General features: G+C 47.7%; 1 long non-coding RNA gene across 1 annotated transcript in view; it reads left to right on the top strand.

Moving 5' to 3' along the window:
* Positions 1-541: 541 nt before the first annotated feature.
* The window catches only part of LOC105545048, a 24,449-nt gene continuing 6,226 nt past the window's right edge, over positions 542-18,764 (top strand). The window contains exons 1-2 of the long non-coding RNA XR_001006860.1: positions 542-849; positions 3,031-3,242. This is a non-coding gene — a long non-coding RNA (uncharacterized LOC105545048). The remainder of the gene's footprint in view (positions 850-3,030; positions 3,243-18,764) is intronic.

Raw genomic sequence — 18,764 nt, 5'->3', positions numbered from 1 at the left:
AGGCTTAAAAATGCCTGACAATGAGCAATTCTTCATGGAACAAAACTATTACAATAGCCAGCCTTTGATCTTGCCCGTCTCCTGTTGCCAATTGTATTTTGTCACCATTGGACTGTCACCCGCGAAGGAGCACTTTTGAATTAAGCAGTCTACAGCAATTTAGTCTGCACCGGCTTTGAAGTGCCAACATCAGTCAGGCCAGGACTAACTTTTTTCATTAAAAATTTTTCAGCTTCTCTAAGGGAGCTTTTTGCCTTTTTTTTTTTTTTTTTTTAAGCCTGCAGGGGCATTTAGATAAGTTGAGCCTCCAACCCGTGGCCCCAAGACATCAAAAGGAGCTGGGTCCAGTAATGCTGGAGGCAGCCATCACTAAGCCCTAATGGAGTGCTTCATTAAGATCGCTTCAAAGGCCCCCGTTTACAGACTCGGAGATTGACTAATTTACACATTGTGGGAAAATTGCTACCAGCTCTGCCCACACCCCAGCAGGGGGAGAGACGCCCTCTTTCTTTGAAAGGCAAGAACTGCAAACGGCCCCTCTAATTGCAGACTGGCCTTTTCAAGGGAAATACCCAAGCCCTGCCCTGAATTTTGCAATCGGCTGCATTAGCACTCCGCGTCCTCGCACCGACCCTGGGGTCCTGTTTGTCCAGAGGCAGCGTGGCACCAGCCCAGCTGTGTGTGCTTTGGAGCTGGATACTCCCAAACACGTTTGGGTTTGAACCCCAGCTCTGATCCTGCCAGCGAGGAGCCTTAGAGCAAGTGACTTAACCTTCTGGGCCTCAGTTTCCCTCATCTGAAAATAGGTGTGATCAAGTCACCTCCCAGGGATGTTTTCGAGGATCAGAGGTAAGGACGGCAGGAGAAGCTCAATGTGCTGGCTATTTTTACCTTAGCGTAAACATATAAGAGAGTGAAAAGGCATCCCCTGAAACTGAAGCCATGTTTTCACAAGCTGTCTTTATGGCTTATTGATTATTTGAGATGTTGGCACACAGATTGCAGCATGAGGTCCACAGACAGGTGCAGGTCAGACCCATGGCTGTTTTAAGAACTGTGTTACATGGCCTCAATGGCAGCACATAACAGCATCAATTCATGTATTAATAGTTTTCCCTTTGTCATAAAAGCAAGTTGGGAAGGGCGTAATAAGGTGAGCTCTCTTTGGGATGCTGTCACGTGGATTCACCCATGGGTCTGAAACCAGGTCTGGCTATGGAAGGTTGGTCACCAGAGGCCCTGTGGGAAAAGCACCAAGCCCCACGTGCAGTCACCCTCCCAGCCTGGCTCTGTTCCCAACGTGCTGAGCAACACCAACCATGCCGCCTGTCCTCTCTGATCAGCAGGGTTCTCCTGGGACTGAGAGGGCAAGGCCTAAGTACGCCCAAAGCCTCCTCCCCAGCCTGACGCCTCGGGGTCTTCACCTGGCTTGTGGCCTCAGCATCTCTAGGACCTTGTGAGAGATGCACGCTCACAGGCTGCCCCGGCCTCCTGAATGGGAATCTGCATTTGGAATGATCCCTGGCGATTGGGGTGCACAGTAAAGTGGAGGAACTCTGCCCCAACACTTCTCTGGCCCAGGAAAATACAGTGATGGTTGTTTCCTCAGGGGATCCAGCCCGGTGACTTTGGCCTTGGAAGTTGTGATTTTTGAGACTAACAGCCTGGCCAGCCCCTTGCCCACCACCCAACCGGGACTCATTGTGTTTACATCAGTGTCACGCAGCTTTACTCTCTAGGGTCACGTGGGATCCCAAGTGTGGTAAAGGAAACCTCTGCATCATTCATTGAGCACCTACCGTGTTCAGGCATCCTGCTGGGCACAGCGCACCTGGTAAGTAACTGAGATTGTGAGTCATTTGGTCTTTTGGTTGAGTCAGTGGAGCAAGAGATTGAGTGACTTGCCCAGGGTCACACAGCCGGTGAGTGGCCTCCTTCCAAGGGGCCCCTGCACCACACACCCCCTCCAGGCTGCACAGAGGAAGCCCAAGGTGTCCATTTCTGGAGGTACCCCCTGGAGAGGCTGGTTAGATGGGGACCCAAGGGGAGGCCAGAACTGCCACGTCCTCCGGTATTGTCCCCTCCCCCTCTACTTTCTATTTGCCCATCTTCCTAATTAGAGAAAAAAATTCTACACTCACTTCCTCTATTCAACCTTTCACTTAAAAAAAAAAAAAAAAATGCAACTCCCACCCTCTTGGTTCCCAGCCTCGAAGGGAAGCCACCCTGGCCAGGGGCAAGCATCGCAGCAAACCACTTAGCAAACCGCAAATTTCAGAGGCCTCGTCACATCTGCGTTTTATCAGCTTTTTCCGGATAGTATTACCCTGAGCAATTGTCTGCAGATCGGCCGACAGCTGAGACGTTCAAGCGCTGAATTACGGAGAAAGGGCCGGAGATAAAGCCGAGCACATGTATCCCATCAAAGTAATGAAAGCCGCCTGCCGCCAGGCCGCCCTGCTGCCTCCTTCCTAGCCACCCTGCCGCCCCGCAGGAAGGCTGATTAACCCTTGCGAGGCAGGGGAAGAAGAGCAGGGGTCATCCAATACTCAGGCTAATCAGGGTCCCAAGAACGGGAGGGGGGCGAAGGGGGTGGGCCGGAAAGAACAGCCATCGCAGAGGGCCACTCTGACCTCAGGATTAGACCTGCTGCATTTCCTGTCACAGGATTCGGTGGGACAGCAAAAAGGCAAATGAATAAGAACTTGGTGCCCACAAGGTCCCAGCGACACTGCCTGGGTATTAAACATTCCTGGAGGAGTGAGGGCAGGCCATTTCCTCTGAGCACGGCTTGCCTTACTGTGAACGGATGCCATGTTTGCAAGAGTTGGTAATAATATTTGCTGAGCACTTACTATGGACTGGGCACCTTTGTTCTCCTTGCTTCCTGGCCCACCCCATGGTGTGCCATACCTGGAGCTCATTGCATTGAATTCCAGTGTTTCCTAGTGAGGGGTGGACACCAGGATGTCCCCAGTCCTCTGCTCCCATGACCAATGCTACTTAGGTATCTGTGTTCTGCCCTTCTAGGGGCCTATGTAACAACTCCCCGGCATCCATACCTCCACAGCCCAGAGTAGGGTCTCAGGGATGTGGGCTGTACCTAGGCCTAACTTCTGTCCGGACTGACCAGCACGCCTTCAGAAAGACTCTCGGGTTTACAGTACACTAGAGTGCACAGCTCTCCAAGACATTCCAGGCAATGTTACTTCATCCACTTATGGAAATTTGCCTTTTTCATAGTAAGTCTAAAGCGATGCCGCTGCTTTAAAAACTACCAGTCATTTTTGCTGAGTTTGAACATCTCATTATCCTTGTTAACCATTTAGACCTCTCTTCTGCCTCTCACAACCTGTGGTTATTTTTCTATCAGATCTTTGATGTTTTTCTTATTGTTTGGTAAGAGTTCGGTGTATATTCCAAGTAGTCACCGTTCATCAGTTTGACTCTTTGCGGCATCATCCCATGCGTCCTCTGTCTGCTGCCATGGCCGGCGGTGCCTTGGGTGGACAGGAATCCTTAGTTTTCACACAGTCCAATTCTTCATATTTATCTCCTCTGTCTTGTGCTCTTAGGGTCTTTGGAGTAGAATCATTCCTTTTTAGGCACAAAGATATCTCCTTATGCTTTTTTGATTGGCTTTATTATTTTAACATTCACATTTAGGCCTTTAATCCATCTGGAGCCCACCTTTTGAAAGGCTTAAGGAAGAGATTATCCATTTTTATTGAAGTAAGACAGCTCTGTCTGATGCAGCGTGCTGTTGGCTGAACTGGACCTTTGATTTCCCAGCAGGGACCTCAGCTTGCTCTGGGGCCCTGTCCTGCACCCCAGGTTCCCCAGCAATGTCTTGGGGAGGGGAACATCACTTAAAGTCTCATTTCCCAGCCACCTTCTCCACTTCCATAAACTGCTGCATAGGTTTGGACATCTTCTCTCTGTTTTGTATTCAACCACAATACACACAAAGTAAAGGAGGCCAAGATGACAGAAGATGGTCCTGCAATTAGGACCCCTCCCACCCACCTTCACCCCAGCATTGCAGCCTTGTGTACATTCTTGCCAGGGATCTTTGCCAGTGCAGATCCCTCTGCTGTGGGGGCTTTTCTTTCTTCAGTCCTTCCCATCTGATTGGCCATCTTGAGGGGAGACCTCAAGAGTCAGCTCATTTGTTCACCAATCTGTGTGATCTGTGCACTAAAGAATAATGGATATGCTGTATCTGCCAGGGTTTTCTGGAGAAAAGCAACACAGATGGACGCCAGCAAACCTCATGCAACAAAAGACGCTATTTCCAAGATTTGGAGTAGCTCACAAAAGTCAAGAGAAGTTGAACCATCAGGCCACAGGAAGACAGGAATTGGGTAGCTCTGGGCTTCTACAGAGCAGGAAGTAAGGGGAGGTCAGAAAAACTTGGTGTCAACTCTTATCCCGCCTGGCGTTGCTCTCTCATGCCTGAAGTTCTCAGCAGGGAGCACAAAATTAATTCAGCTTGGGTCACACGCTCAAAAAGGGTCAGACACCACGACTGACCCTCCGCCAAGACCACTTGCGACAGGAAGGAGCTGGCTCCTGGAGGAAAACACCTCGCAAGGCTTCTGGCAGCCCAGACACGGGTCATCCCTGATGGGCTCTTTATCCCAGATGTGACCTTGATGAGTGCTAGACCCCTAGGTGGGTCCCACAGTGCCTGCTCAAGGACCTCACAGCCCAGTGGAGGAGGCTAGTTAAGTAGAAAGTGCTCAAAACAAGGTAGAGTGCTGTGACAGAGAGGGCACGGGGGTGGGACCCCTGACTCCAAGCAGAGCATCAGAGAAGGCTTCCTGTAGGAAGCAGTGCTGTGCTGGGCATTCGCAGAGCTGCAGGAGCTGGTTGAATGGAGAAGCGGGGGAGGGTGTTCTGAGCAGAGGGTGAGCAAAACATGCAGTGAGAAATAGACAAGCAGTTGACGTGGGAATGCTTTTCCTCCTGAGTAACAGAGGGGTCCTGGAATGTTCCATGTGGCCTCGGGGTCTCTGGGGCCCCACTCAGGGTTGGGTTGGAGAAGCCTGAATGCTGGATGAAGGAGACTTCCTATGTTTCTGATCTGACCTGAGAGCTTTTTGGTGGCTGTGAGGGCTGGGTACTCTTTCTTAAGACATTGACGCAACAGCCCCAAAGAGCTGACTCGATCATCAGGGCCAGACCCCTCACCTCGGAGTAGATGAGAAACTCCAGATGAAGGGGAATCTATCTGAATGACTCATCTTTTCTTCCCCTGGGACTCCAGAAAGCATCTGTACTATTCCATTTCCGTAGCAAAATATCTCCATCCTCTTCTCTCTGCCATTTCCACAGAGCTCATTTGAGACACACTAATCTAAACCCACCGGATCATGATACAGAGGGGAAAACTGAGGCCCAGAGAGAGGAAATCCTGGCCACAGTTTGTTCCTTGAGTCTCCTTGTTGAGCTTATAACGGGTCAAGGCTGTGGGGTCAATGCTTGTGTTAAAAAAAAAAAAAAAAGTCACATCCTACCTTCATTTGAAAACCATGTTGTTATCCATTCACAACCACTAGGCTGGCTAATTTAAAAAATGGAAAATAAATGTTGGTGAGAATGTGGAGAAATCGGGAACCCTTGGGTATTGTTGGTGGGAATGTAAAATGGTGCATCCACTGTAAAAAACAGTTTGGTGATTTCTTAAAAAGTTACACATAAAGCTACCATATGACCCAGCAATTCCACTCCTACGTATATTCCCAAGAGAAAGGAAAAGCGATGTCAACATGAAGACTTGCACATGAATGTCCATAGCAATACTACTCTCCATTGCCAAGAGGTAGAAACAGATGTCCATCACTGATGAATGGATAAATAAAATGTAGTCTGTTAAGGCAATGCAATACTATTCAGACATAAAAAAGAATGAGGATCTACAGTGTGGGTGAACCTTGAAGACACTGTGCTAAGGGAAAGAAGGCAGACACAAATGGGCAAACACTGTATAATTCCATTTATATGAAATGTTCAGAATTTGTCCAAGAAAATCCATAGTGGAAGACAGCTGATGAGTGGTTTACAGGGACTTGGGAGAGGGAAGAAGGAAAGTGACTGGTGAATAGGTATGGGGTTTCCATTTGGGGTGATGGAAATGTGCTGGAACTAAATAGCGGTGATGGCTGCATAGCATGTGAGTGTAACGTACTAAATGCCATTGAATTGTGCATTTTAGAATGGTTACTTTTATGCTAGGTGAGTTTTACCTCAATAAAAATTAAAGCCAGGCTGGGTGCTTACACCTGTAATCCCAGCACCTTGGTTGGCTGAGGCAGGAGGATCATTTCAGCCCAGGAGTTCAAGACCAGCCTGGGCAACATAGGGAGACCTTGTCTCTACAAAAATAAAAAAAAATTATCCAGGTGTGGTGGGCGTACCTGTGGTCCCAGCTACTTGGGAGGCTGAGGTGGGAGGACCAGTTGGGCCCAAGGGATTCAAGGCTGCAGTGATCCCGCACCTCTGCACTCCAGCCTGGGCATCACAGCAAAACCCCAGCAACCCCAGTCTCTACATAAATACATAAAACCATGTTGTTTATGTCTGAGGTACTTTTGAATGCCGTTCTTACACTGTGTCGATTGAGGATGATGTGAAGTTGCAGCAGAACACTTACCGGTGTGGGCCCTGTTCCGAGCCCTTACAGCTCCTCTAGTTCTCACGGCAGCCCTGTCACAAAGCTATCCTCATTATTACCATTTTACAGATGGGGAAACTGAGGCCCTGAATGATAAAGCAGATAGCCCTATGTCATCAAGGAAGGGTGGAGCTGCGATTTGAATCCAGGTAATTTGGCTCCAGAGCCCATGCACTGAAGCATCACAGTGAGACCCTGACTTCAAGTAAGAACCCAAACCGCTCTGAGCCCTGATGGTGCAGTGTGGATCAGAGGATCAGGGGGCGGTGAGGATGGATACCTGGGCCTTGAAGGTGCTCCACCAGGATCAGATCCACCCTCCCTCAAAAGTGCTTTGCTTGGGCTTGGTGGGCCTTGAAACAACAATTTGAGGCTTCCTATCCATCCTCATGGGTTCCCTGGGTAATCATGATTAATGCCAGGACTAGGAGCTGGGTGCACTCAGGGCCTTGCTCAGAGTGACTGGCCCTGTGATCACCCACCCCGGCCCCTTGTTACCGGCCCCTGCTGCATAGTGGGCAGCCTGTGGATTCCCTAATGAATTCTATCAGCCCAGTGTGCAGGAGATGGACAGATAGAGAGGCCAAATCCCAAAGTGGATTTATAAGCGGAAATTCAGGGATAAACGCGGGGTTGGGGTAGGTGAGGGGAGTTGACCACATCCACTGCTAAATCTCAGATTGCAAGAGGAGCTTAATTCGTAAGGCTATGTGCTGGAAAAGTCTGCATTAGCCACTTTGGCGTGAGTATATCTCTAAAACCACTAATGAAATTGTACTTTGGTCAATCAACATTTCTGGGGCCAGTGGCATGGGTAATCACTGGGCTTGCGTTGTACTTTTAGACAGGGAAGCCAATGTGGTCCCTGGATCATGCAGTTTTCTTCAACACCGAATGTTTGTTTTTCCATCTTGTGGGTAGTGAGCCTTTCTTGAGCCAAAATATATGTAGCTCACCGATAAAACTTGTATTTTGTAGGAAAGGGAGGATAAAAGCTCCATTGACCCAGCATCCGTCTCCTGCCACACTCTGCCCGAGGCAGGCTCACATGGATTATTGCTTGAATCTGGGAAGTGGTCATTCTTGTAGATGGGAAACTGAGGCTTTGGGAGATGGGGTACCGTGTGCAGGGTCACAGAGCAAGTTGGGGTGAAACAAAATCCCGATCCAGTTCTGTGAACCTGAAAAGTGAGTTCTCTCTGCTTCACCGATAGGTCCTGGCAAGTGCTGTGGACCCTCGGGGAGCTGGAGGGCTGAGACTGTCTCAGAAAGCCAGCTTTGGACTGGATGGGGTGTAGGGAGCGAATGGCAGGAGCTAAGTACAAGGCAGGATGGGGCCCAAATGCCTTGCTCAGTGCCTGAAGTGCCCATCAACCTGTTTCCCTCTCCTGGCCACCTGGGAGAGGACTCTGGAGTTTCTTGGATTCTGGAGGTCAAATCGTCAGGCATGCACTTCCAATAAGGCGTTACACCTGCACGTTAGTTGAAACTCCAAAAGCTGTACAGAGCTTTGGAGGACACATCCTGGCATGGCCACTCACAAGCTGTGTGACTTTGGGGCAAGTTGCTCAGCTTTCTTCTCCTACAAACTTAAACCCTGATCTCAGTCTATTGTCAGCCTAGGAATAGCTGCAATAACAAAATAAGCAAAAGAAAATAAATTACTATTGGAATGGAGGGAAAAGAATACATCTCAGCCATGTACCAGCTGTGTGCCCTTAGTCAAGTTACTTCACCTCTCTGCGCTCAGTTTCCTTACCTGTAAAATGGGCAAATCTTACCTACTCCGAAGGTGTTGCTTGTCATTAAATGAGATAACACATTTAATTACATTAAATGAGTGCTCATTAAAACACTTAGCAAAGCTCCTTGCATATGATGTTCAAAAAACTGGCTGTTTTATTGACATCATCATCATCATGATTATCACTATAATTACCACCATCATCACTGCCATGATTTCCACTACCATCACAGTTAGCATCAGCATTATCATTTTCATTACCATCCTTATTACTGTCATCATCATCACCATCACCATCACAGCCATGATCATCACTAACATTACCGTCATAACCATCACCATCCTCACCATTACCACCACCATCAACATCATAATCATTAGCATCACCGCCATCATCACCAACATCACTACTGTAACTATCACCATCACCATCACCACCACTGCCACCACCATCATCATCAAAATCATTAGTATCACCATCATCATCACCACTATCATCATTACCAACATCACTATTGTAACTATCACCATCATCATTACCACTGCCATGATCGTCACAATCATTACCATTACTATCATCATTATCATTATCATCATTATCACAATAGTTACCATCATCATCATTGCCATGGTTTCCACTATCATCACAATTAGCATTAGCATTATCATTTTCATTACCATCTCTACCATTGTCATTATCATCACCATCATCGCCATTACCAACACCATCATCACCATCACCATCATCACCAACATCACCATCATAACCGTAACCATAACCCCATAACCATCATTGTCACAATCACCACCATTACCACCGCCATTGTCATCACCATAATTTCTAATATTGACATCATCGGTTGTCATGATCATCATGACAATCAGCATCATCTTCATCACTATCGATTGTCATGATCATCATCATCATGTCATGATCGTGATCATCATGACATCAGCATCATCTTCATCATTATCATCCCTTTCGCCATCACCACCACCATCGTCACCACCACCATTATTACCATCAGGTGGACTGCTGGTGTTTCCATGGGACAGATCTGTCATGGTAAGTCTGTGTGGTGGTTTAGGTCTTGAAGCTGATTTTTGTGGCTTGTGGTAGTTAAAAATACTATCCTGGCATTCTCTCCACTGTTTATTGTTTTAGAAAATCTATTAGAAAATTGCTTTCTTCCCAGTATGGTTCTCAAATAGCCAGCATCAGGATTTTCCACTGGCATCTTGGAATGTTCTCATCAGAAATCTCCTGAAAGGCATGATCGTTGAAGCTGGGAGATTTGCCCAAGTTCTGTCTGGGAACAGAGCTTCTAATGCCAATATTATTTGCTCATGCCTAGCTCTTTCCAGCAAACAGAGGCCTTTCAAACTATTAATATATAAACCAACAGCACAAGCACTTTGAAAGGAGAAGGGTATGGGGGCAGGGTACATTCATCTACGCAAGCTGCCATGACAAAATACCAAGGACTAGGTGGCTTAAAAACAGAAATTTATTATCTCACAGTTCTGGAGGTTGAGAAGTTTGAGATCAGGTGTCAGCAAATTTGGTTTCTGGTGAAGGTTCTATACTAATAGTTACGGTATTGTTCACCATCATGCAGTCAGCAAAACATAAACACATAATCTTGAATGAGGCAATAAAATTCCTGAAGGATTGTCAAGGCTCAATCTTTGAGAACGTCTTTTTAGCGTTCTGTGTGACAAAACGGGAAGCCTGCGTAAAGCACTTCTGCCGCAGACAGAAGGAACACAGTTAGTTATGCAGTCGTTTGAGTGGTAAGAGAAAGTCACTGCCTTCTTCACGGAGCACCCTTGTTATTCGAAAGGATGATTGACATTCTCATTCTGAGAATGAGCAAAGTGAGCCTGTCGCTTCAAGGTGAACAGCTAATAGTATTTATTGCCAGAGAGATGTGAGCTTTCTTTTTCTTGAGACAGAGTCTGACTCTGTTAAACAGGCTGGAGTGCAATGGCGCAATTTCGGCTCACTGCAACCTCTGCCTCCTGGGTTCAAGCGATTCTCCTGCCTCAGCCTCCTGAGTAGCTGGGACTACAGACACACGCCACCACACCCAGCTAATTTTTGTGTTTTTACCAGAGACGGAGTTTCACCATGTTGGCCAGGATGGTCTTGATCTCTTGACCTCATGATCCACCCACCTCAGCCTCCCAAAGTGCTGGGACTACAGGCATGAGCCACCATGCCAGGCTGAGATTTGAACTTCTAACAAAACTTAGAGTTTTAGAAAACTTGTATCCGTCATTGTGAGCTTGCTCTCCAAATGTAAAGACTTTTTTGATGATAGTATTAGCGAATGTGCTTTCTTTTGATATTGTAAAATTCATTGTGTCAACATTTGGCAGATCTTGTAAGTCAGTGAACCAGCATTTTCCAATGACTAATGCATGATGTTTCAGAATCTCACATAGGCAAAAGATACATCCAAAGTGCAAGACAGACTAGTGGATTTTAATGTGACAAAGAACAAAATGTTCACTGATGTGTTTTCAGATTCCACATTAAAATACTATACTACTGCTTGTCAAGTTTTGTGTAGTATCAAGAAATTATCTGAAAAGCCTATAAAAATACTTGTCTTGCATCCAACAACATATCTGTGAGGCCAGATTTTCTATATATACTTCAACCAAACAACCTATCTCACAACAGATTGCAGAAGTAGATAGGAGAATTCAATGCTTCTATTAAACCAGAAGATAAAAAATTTGCAAAAAATAAGACAATGCCACTCTTCTCACTGATTTTTTTTTAAAAAAAACAGGTTATTTGTGTTAGCACATACAAGATTTGTTATTATTGTTTTTAAATGAATTAATAAATATTTTAAAATATTTTTAGTTTTAATGTCTAAATGCTGGTAGATTCAGAACATAAGCAAAAGCTATTTAGGGGTCCTCAGTAATTTTTAACAGTACGAAGGAGGCCGAGTGTGGTGGCTCATACTGGTATCTCAGCACTTTGGGAGGCTGAGGTGGGTGGATCACTTGAGGTCGGGAGTTCAAGACCAGCCTGGCCAACATGGTGAAACCCCGTTTCTACTAAAAATACAAAAATTAGTCAGGCATGGTGGCAGGCGCCTGTGATCCCAGCTACTCAGGAGGCTGAGGTGGGAGAATCACTTGAACCTGGGAGGTGGAGGTTGCAGTGAGATAAGCTTGCACCACTGCACTCTAGCCTGGACAACAGAGTGAGACACCATCTAAAAAAAAAATGTACAAAGGGGTCCTGAGATCAAAAAGTTTGAGAACCACTGGTTAGTCCATTTTGCAGCCAAGGAAACCAAAGCTGGAGAGAGGATGGCAATGTGGCTGAGGTCGCCATGCTGGAAAATCACTCAACATGGTGAGAGGGCTGGTGATGTTCCTCCCAGATTCCCCAGCTGCTGGAGGATGGAACTTTGCTGTCGGCCCTCTTTGGGGATTTTTTTTTTTTTCTGAAGAAAACTGAACCTGGCCTTGGGCTGGAGTCATCCAAACTCATGCCCCTTTCCAGGGTCAGCTCCACCCAGGGCCTGCCCAACTGGGCATCAAGACCTGGCCTCTTGTCCCAAACCAGGAAGGCTCTGAAGGGTCATCCCTGATACAAAGCCCTGGGGAACCTGCACTGCAGTTCCATGCCTTCCTCCGCTCAGCCTGCTCCCTCTTCACCTGCCCCATAGGTATGGAGCCTCAGAACACACCCTGAGAACCATCCTGCCCACTTCCTGGGGAACCCACTGTGACAGCCAATGGAAATGCAAACTGGGCACCTCAGACCCAGTCCCAGGCTCTTTCACTGGAGGAAGGTCTCAGGACATCAGCAGAGGGTTTGGGTGACACTGAATACGTTTGTCCCATCCCTGATTCGCAAGCCACCACAAAGTCAGCTCCTGATGCTCCATTGTTTGATCAGCGGGGCGAGGGAAGCCACACAGTGTTCAGGATCCTTCATAGTAGTGGGTCATTTGAAGAAAAGACAGTCCAGTAAAGTGCTGCCTAAAGGGAACTGATTCATTACCCAACTTTTCTCTGTGTACCTACTGTGTGCTAAGCATCTTGCCAGATCCCAAGGAGCTCTGTCCCCTTCCTGAGAGGAGCCAGGGGATGGGGGAGAGAAACCTACAGCTACCATTCTCTGCTGCTCAGTCCAGCGTTCTTTTCCTGAGAACTCACAGTCTAGAGTTTGGGGTGTGGCTTCAGAAGCCAACACTCTGGGCCTCGAACACCCTTCTGCTACTCTCTGCCTCAGTTTCCCCACCTATGAACTGAGATAGTGATGTACCTACCTCCCAAGGTTACCTTGAGGAACTAAGAACACATAGCAAAGCTTTTGCCGATGTGAGCTATTACTAGAACTTCTCCACCCAGCCCAAGTCCAGACCCTGCACTGGGTCATCTGTAAAAGGATGGGGAAGGATATTCTGCCGTGAGGGACCAGCATTAGCCAGGGCCTAGGGTTGGAAAGCATGTGGCTCTGTTAGTCTACCAGTGTTCCTCGAGCATCTGCTCTGTGCCGGGTCACACACCAGGCGGGAGGAAGGAGACTTGGCCCCGGCTTCACAGTGCTGACAGAGTTATGCTGGACGTGGCATCAAGCAAAGCACTACAGCAGTCACTGTGCAGCCACCACTGTGGCTATTTGGAGAGCAGAGAGGAGGGCAGGGACTGGCTGGGACTGAACTTAGGCCTATGTGGGGCTTTGATAGGGTGTGGAGGGACAGGGGTGGGGAGGGCCCAGACCAACTACAGTCAGCTCTGAATTCAGATTGAGGAATGCAGACTTGATCCTCTGCTGGCGCTAAGCAGCCTTCATCAGGTTCACAGCTCTCCTCTGCCTAGGTTTGAGAGACTTCAGGGTCAAGGACAGAGCCCTTACAACTCAGAAAAGCAGCTTTGAGCCTATAATTCTGGCAGTTTCTACCTCCATTCAAAGTGCATGAGAGATGAGAACTGAGCTCTCTAAATGTGCTTGTGTATAAGAGGGGAGTGGTTATCTGATCAGAACCTCGGTCTCTCAGAGGTAGGAGAAGCCTGTGCAGGCATTCCTGGATGCATGAATCCACCCTAGGACTTCCCAGACACAGGTTCATGCAGCCCTGCTTGCACACCTCCAGCGACAGTGAGCTCATTGCCTTACTAGCTGGGAAGCTCTCTCCATTCTCCTGCTGAGGTGAAGGCCTTCCCTTTGCTGAAGGTCTTCCTCTTCTATCTCTTGCTTTTATTGTGACCGATTTCCCTTCCAGGCTTGCTTCTGGTTGTCTTTCTCCCTATCTTTTGCCCTTTTACTCTTCTGCTTCCTTCCTTCCTGTGTTCCCCAGGCCTCCCGCTCCCATGCTTTCCCTGCATCAAACCCCTGGAGTCCCATTCACTCACTGTTACCTGAGCATCTCCTGCATGTCGCAGGAACAGAGGTGTTAACTGGGTCAATCCTTGCTGTCATGGTGCAGTGGGGCCCTGCCCACATGGTGGATGAGGTATGAAGGGTGAGGGAGAAACCATTTGTAAATAAATCTCTTCTAGCCAGAAGACTGGAAAATCACAGCATGGAAAGAACACGGAATTCAAACCCAGATCTGCCTGAGTGGGAACAGATCCCATTTCTCCTGCCCCTGTCTGTGTAGACCGGTGACTTTACTTTTCTGAGCCTCAGTTTCCTCATCTGGAAAGTAGGTAGATTATGATCTACTTCTCTGGCCTGTTGTGAGGATAAAATAAAATCTGGTGTGTGAGCCCCTGGCACACAGTGGGTACACAGCCCTCCTGTTGGGGTCCTCCTTTCCAAATCAGCAGGGCCTCAGAGCAGCTCCCGAATTCCAGCGCCTGGCAAGTGGCTGGCAGGTCAGATTAGGGACATATGTTAGCAACTTTCCGGTCAGCAGAGGTCGGCCAAGCAATTGGCTCCACCAGACTCTGGGCTTCCCTTAACCAATTTGGACACAAGGAACAGCCACAGCACAGACCTTGGCATTCCTCCTGTAACCCCAGCTCCCACGTGCCCAGGGAGGAGTCGTGGCCTCCAATGGTGTGGCAATGCTAACCAAAGAGGGCCAATGCACGCTGGGCAGCTGCTCCTAGGGGTGAGCCCACGATATGGCTTGAAGGCCAGTGTGGCTGAGCCCGGTCCTTCGTGCCTGGCTGCCTAGGGCCTGGGGCCTCTCCCCTCCACCTGAAAGGCTGGGTCTGGGCTCTGGTGTCAGATGCACCTAGATTCAAACTCCCTGCTGCCACTTTCTAGTTATGGTCCTCTGGGCAAGTCACCTCTCTGACCTCAGTTTTCTCTTCTGTAAAATGGGAGTGAAACGACGCCCACTCCACCGAATCACTGTGAGGGTGAAATGGGAGACAGGATACTTAGCACTGCACAGGTGGTCTTTTGGGAAATGCTATTTATTAAGGTGAGTTTTCCCACTAAGGTGAATGCCAGGAACAGACCTGAAGAGAATCTGGTCGCTCATATCTACAGGAAATGATAAAAAATGGAGCAGGACCTAAAACCATGCCCAGGGGGTAACAGTGAATAGCTGGCAAGGCTTGGCCTGCGGAGGTCCTGGCAGGTGGGAGGGGCTCACCACATAGCTGTTGACTAAAGGAATGAGAAGTCACTCCGGAGGATTTGATCTCTGCCTTCAACTACATGTGAGAAGGAAAAGCCAGCTTCATCTCTGAGGGGTTAACAGGCAGATCAAGACAAGAAAGATGTGAGGAGGTAGGGCTCTGGGTAAGGAAGTCTCTTCCTGCAGCCAGGGCAGTCCAAAGATAGAGAAAGAAGCTTCTGTGAAAGTGAGCTCCCCATCACTGGAGGTGTATAAATCTGGTTGGAAGAACTGTAGGCAGACGTGTTATAAAGGGATTGCTGCACTGGGTGGAAACTTTATCTCTGAGATGTCCAAGGTACTTTCCAACCCTGAGAGCCTATGATTCCAGGAGAAGTTTTCTCTTCCAACTCCAAGATTAGTGAAGGTAGCCTAATGCTGTTGCCAACAACCTCGTCACTCATTGCTTCATGCTGTGGAAGTGTATTTCTTGGCCAAGTAACAGCTCCATGCAGGTACTTACCAGCGGCCTTCCTCCAGGCAGTGACTCAGGCATCAAGGCTCCTCCACCTGTGGTTCCACCATCCCTCGAGTCTCTGAGTTCTTAAATGGATCCTGTGCATAAGGCTAGACAATATGGGAAAAGAAAAAGTGGAGGATCGCACGGAAGATTTTCACGGACCAACCTTAGAAATGGTGCACTTAATGTCTCCCCATAGTCCATTGGCCAGAACTGCAAGGGAGGCTGGAAAACGCAGTCCAGCTGGGTGCCCAGGGGAAGAGGAAGTGGGAATGGTGAGCAGTTAGTCACTACCTTAGGAGCTGGGGCTCTCATCTGTGCATTCATCCTTCATTTATCCATCCAGCGAGTGCTCAGTGAGCACCTACTGTGTGCCAAGCCTATGCCCTGGGGTATAAACATGAATTGGACAGTCCCCTCTCTGGGAGTCCACACCTAGGTTCGCAGCCCAGGCACATCCACCAGCTATTGCCTGCAGTTTGGCAGTGACAACCATGATCTAAAGACGGGATAACTGATGACCTCCATCCTAACACCACCATATGATATGGAAATGATCTCTCAGGGCCCATGTCCTCGTCTGTAAAGCAGGAAGAACACCACCAAGCTCAAAGTACGAAGCAATATAAGCAAAGCGTGGGAAGCCCTCTGCAAACGGGAGTTAATATTCCCTATGTCCACATCCTCTAATATCAGTCCTCTCTGAGTGTTTTGGGTTGGATCAGGAGATGCTGTGTACCACAGTAGAACAGTGATGGCCTTCCACACACCCCGCAGGGTGGGGAGTGAACATGCGTTTGGTCAGGGATGCAGGAGGTTTTTGCCCTTAAATCCTTGGCAGGTTGGTAGTGACCCCTCTGTCCTCACAAAGAGTGGCCTGAACAGAGGTGCCCAGTCCCAGCTCCACTCACTTCAAGGACTGGGGAGGGAAGAGTCTGAAGGGAAAAGTACCTGGAGCCAATGTGTGTATTCCCCCATCCCTCAGTGCATCAACCTCACTAGAAAGAATAATCCAGGGCAGTTTCTCTTTTATCTCAGAGCCTAATCTCAAAGGGTTGCATTACACAGCCTGGGAGAGTTTTCCCAGAATGGAAAAACTTAGTATCAGAGAGGTTTAGCAAGTTTCCTGTTGTGGCAGAGCTGAGTGGAAGAGCAGGGATCGCCACCCAAGTTGGCCTGCTTAATGACATCTTTAGGGACATGAGTGTCAAACTCCCGGGGGAAACCCTGGTTCTAGCTCAGCCATTTTTGCCTCCTGTGGAAGTACTACTTACTTTCTTTGAAAACAGAGATGATGGCAATGTCTTCCCATCTGGAGAGATCAGTGAGAAATATTTTGTGTAAAATTAGGTCCAGCTCTTAGCAGAGACCAAGTTCCCAGGTCCAGCACATAGCAGAGACCAAGCTGGAAGGTGGCACGGTAAGGTAGTTAGGAGCATGGACACTGAGAGTCAGCCTCCGCCACTTAGTAACCATGACACCTTATGCAAATGCATCTTCTTTGTGCTTCAGTTTGCTCATCTGTTAAATGGAGATGATGAAATACCTGGTAAGTATCATGTAGGCATAGGTTTATTCTCATCTGTACATTGACGTGGTTGATTCCTATTAGTTTGTTAAGATACCTACTCTTTGCAAATAGATAAGATCAAGGTGTCTTAAGCTAGAGTTTTGTATTTTTTACTTTATAGTGCCTGGAAAAAAGTTCAGCAATCTCAGCTCTGGGAAGGATGTTTGAGCAGAGAGAAGATTGAGTCTAGGAATTCAACTTCCTCCACTTTACTGATGAGGAAACAGAGGTCCAGAAAAGGAAAGGGGTTTACCCAGGAACTTGCGACCCACTCGGTGCTACCCGTTTAGGCTTTGCCCACCTCTTTCTGTTTTAGAAAATGACACCAAGCCTTGTTTAATGTGTGTGATGGAAACCTGCAGAGGCTCCAGTGAAGCAGTCCTGGGCCATGATGGGGAAGCCTTGTCTCTCCGACATTAGCCTGGGTTTTGCATTTATTCTCAATGTGAGTCCCTTTCTTCGTCTTTCTGTCTTATGCCCTGCACATCACCTCTCAGGCTAAGGTAAACAAGTTGGAGAATTTTAGAATTGTAGCCATATAGATCCTCAGGCAGCAAGAGGTTCTAGACTCCACATTTCAATCCTGCAAACATTTATTATATTAGGCGCCAGACCCTGAACTAAGGGGATTTAGTGGTAAATAAAACAGACATGGTTTCTGAGCTCACAGTCATGCTGGGAGACAGACGCTAAACAAATAACCACAAACAGGTCTGGGTTGGGTGATCTTGAGCAAGTTTCTCCTCAAGCCTCAGTTTCTCCATGTATAAAATAAGATGAATGACCCCTGCTTCCCAGAGTTGACCCGAGGATGAAATGAAGTGGATAGAGACGGGGCCACCACCTTAGTAGATATTCTAAAGAGTGGAATTCTTTCCTGCTCTCCCTGATTGTGGAGGGAAAGACCGCACTTGGATTTCTAAGGCTTCTCGAGTAGCTGAAGAAGAAGAGGGTGATACAAATACACAGGACGGCATGCTGTGTGCCAGGCCAGGCCGGGGCTCTCTCGGCATGGCAATTCCACTAGGTCTGAGAAGTCGAAAGCAAAGATTATTAACTGAAAATGCACCATTGAGCCTGTTCGTTCTCCAGATAATCCAGTTTATGTATCTGATAAAATGGGATCAAAATGAGAAACACATTTCCAAAAGGAGTTGGAAACAGCATTGTCCTTCCTCCAGAGCATTTTACAGCTGCAAAATCATGGTGATTCATGAATGTTCCACGTGATCGATCCTCAAGCAGCAGCGAGGGCAGCACTGCAGTTACCCAGGCCAGGGGTGGACTCCGGCTCCACCACAGGGAAGCTCAGCAGCCGAGTGGGCGAGTCACAGCTTCTGTGAGCCCCGGTTTCCTCATCTATGAAAATGGAAATAATCATATCTGCTGAGCAATGTTACTGGCGTGTAATTGAAACTCAAAGGGAACTGCAGAATGTAAGTTTATGAGAGGGAAAAGTTGATCTATTTCATTATGACACCCGCAGTGTTAAAATAGTACTTAGAGCATACCAGGTGCTCATTAAAACGTTCATTGAATGAACAGTACACAGCAGTGCTCAGCAAATACTTGTTGAATGGACAATTGAATAAATATAGGCATATAAGTATGTCTTTCTAGCCTCACAGCATTTCCTGGATCTTTTTGTTTGTTTGTGGAATTTTTGTTGTTGTTGTTGTTGTTGTTGTTGTTGTTGTTGTTGT

The sequence above is a fragment of the Mandrillus leucophaeus genome, unplaced genomic scaffold (assembly GCF_000951045.1).
Source record: "Mandrillus leucophaeus isolate KB7577 unplaced genomic scaffold, Mleu.le_1.0 Scaffold317, whole genome shotgun sequence".
NCBI classification, from domain to species: domain Eukaryota; kingdom Metazoa; phylum Chordata; class Mammalia; order Primates; family Cercopithecidae; genus Mandrillus; species Mandrillus leucophaeus.
This window is presented reverse-complemented; position numbering and strand designations above follow the sequence as displayed.